The sequence below is a fragment of the Chenopodium album genome, chromosome 14 (genome assembly GCF_948465745.1).
Source record: "Chenopodium album chromosome 14, dcCheAlbu1.1, whole genome shotgun sequence".
In the NCBI taxonomy this organism is placed as follows: Eukaryota; Viridiplantae; Streptophyta; class Magnoliopsida; order Caryophyllales; family Amaranthaceae; genus Chenopodium; species Chenopodium album.
Window position 1 is genome coordinate 54,519,687 of NC_137847.1, and position 1,996 is coordinate 54,521,682.

The window sequence follows — 1,996 nt, forward strand, 5'->3', positions numbered from 1 at the left end:
ACAAATCCGTAGACTTTTTCAAGAAGAAGGATGAGGACTTGGTGCTATAATTGATAGTGGGAGTGATTCTTACTCTTCTAGTTCGCAAAGTGAATCAATGGCGGGACAAGAGGATGATATTTTATTTCGTGAGTTTGGAAATTCGGAGGATTATGAGCTCACGGGGGGGATTTTGTTACCCGTCACGGAAACTAACTTCACAATTCATCCCCAATATACAAGAATGGTTCAATCGGAGCAATTTTCGGGTTCTACAAGTGAAGACCCCATAGAGCACCTTGATAGATTCCTTGAGCTATGTGCCATGATTCAAACCAACCAAGTTTCTCAAGAATACATCCGGATGCACCTATTTCGACAATCTCTTTCGGGTAGAGCAAAGAAGTGGTTGAAGCAAGTGAAGCCTAACTCACTCACATCTTGGAGGGAGGTAGTTAAGGCATTCTTGAAGAGGTTCATTTCCGAGGAAAAGACCGCCGAGATGAGAAGGAAGATTTCATCATTTGAACAAGAAGCGGATGAGAGCCTTAATGAAGCTTGGGAGAGGTTCAAAGAGTTGGTACAAGCGTGTCCTCACCATGAATACAATCAAAGTTTGCTCATGAGGTTTTTCTACGATGGATTGGAGCCCATGTCTAGAGCTAACTTGGATGCGGGGGCGGGTGGACAATTGATCAAGATTCCCCAAAATCAAGTGGAGGCAACGATCGAGGAGGTAGTAAAGAACTACTCTTGGGGAGGTAGGAGAAGGAGTGCACCGAAGAAAGGTGGGATGTATGAATTGGAGAAGGTCGATCAATTGCAACATCAAATTGAGCAACTCACAAAAGGGCTCTCAAAGTTGAACACAAGTGTAAATGCAAGCTCAAGCGGTGGAGCAAGCTCTTCTCAAGTCAACTCTTTATCTTGTCAAAATTGTGGAGGAACGAACCATGATACATCTTATTGTGGAGGTTTGAGCCCCGAGCATGTAGCGGCATACAACACAAGGCAAGATGGTTTTAGAGGAGGCGGTGGTGGAGTGGCTTGGAGACAACCACCACCCGGGTTTGCATCTCAACCTCAACAATGGGGCCAACAAGCTCAACCCTCTTACAATTTGAACCCCCAATACCAAAATCCACCTCCATCTCAAAACCAAAACCCAAGAGGAACCTACCCAAGGAACAACCAATACAACAACCAAAACCAATATAATAACCAACACCAATACAACAATCAAACCCAAGCACCCCAAAGAAACCAAGAACAAGCACCTCAAACGGAGCCAACACCCACACAACTCCTTCAAGCTATGCATTCACAAATGCAAACTTTTGGGAAACAAATGCAAGAAATAAGGGCTCACAACAAGATGGTTGATTCACAACTAGCTCAATTGGCCGAGAGGACTCCTTTCAATTCACCATCAACTCTACCCAGACAACCACAACCTAACCCTTCTCATAACCAAAAACCCGATACATGCAAGGCAATCACTTTGAGGTCGGGAACTTCCTATGATGGTCCAAATGAGGGGGATAGTGAGGGAAATAAGGGAGGAGAAGAGAGTGTGAATGAAGATAAGAGAGGTGAGGAGGAAAAAGTTGATGAGGTAGAAGGAAGTTCGAAGAAGAAGAAGGTCAACAACGAGAAGACAACTTCAATTCCTAGTGAGACTAGGAACCTTGATGGACCGATTCCTTTTCCATGTAGGCTTGCGAAGAGGAAGTTGAATGACAAGTTTGCAAAGTTTCTAAGTGTGATGAAGAACTTGCACATCAATCTCCCTTTTCTTGAAGTAGTGACACAAATGCCATCTTACTCCAAATTTCTCAAGGACATCCTCACCAACAAAAGGAAGCTCAATGATGAGCTTATCACCCTTCCACACCAAGTGAGTGCTCTTGTTCAACATAAAATGCCCAAGAAGGAGAAAGACCCGGGGAGTATCATTTTGCCGGTGAAAATTGGAAATATGGAAGCTAGGGGTGCATTGGCCGATCTTGGAGCAAGT

At 44.2% G+C, this 1,996-nt stretch overlaps 1 non-coding gene across 1 annotated transcript; it reads right to left on the minus strand.

Annotated features, from left to right (window-relative positions):
- Positions 1–479: 479 nt before the first annotated feature.
- Positions 480–584, minus strand: LOC145580322 (small nucleolar RNA R71). The gene has a single exon (XR_014099388.1). It is a non-coding gene; the product is annotated as a small nucleolar RNA R71 (small nucleolar RNA).
- Positions 585–1,996: the final 1,412 nt, after the last annotated feature.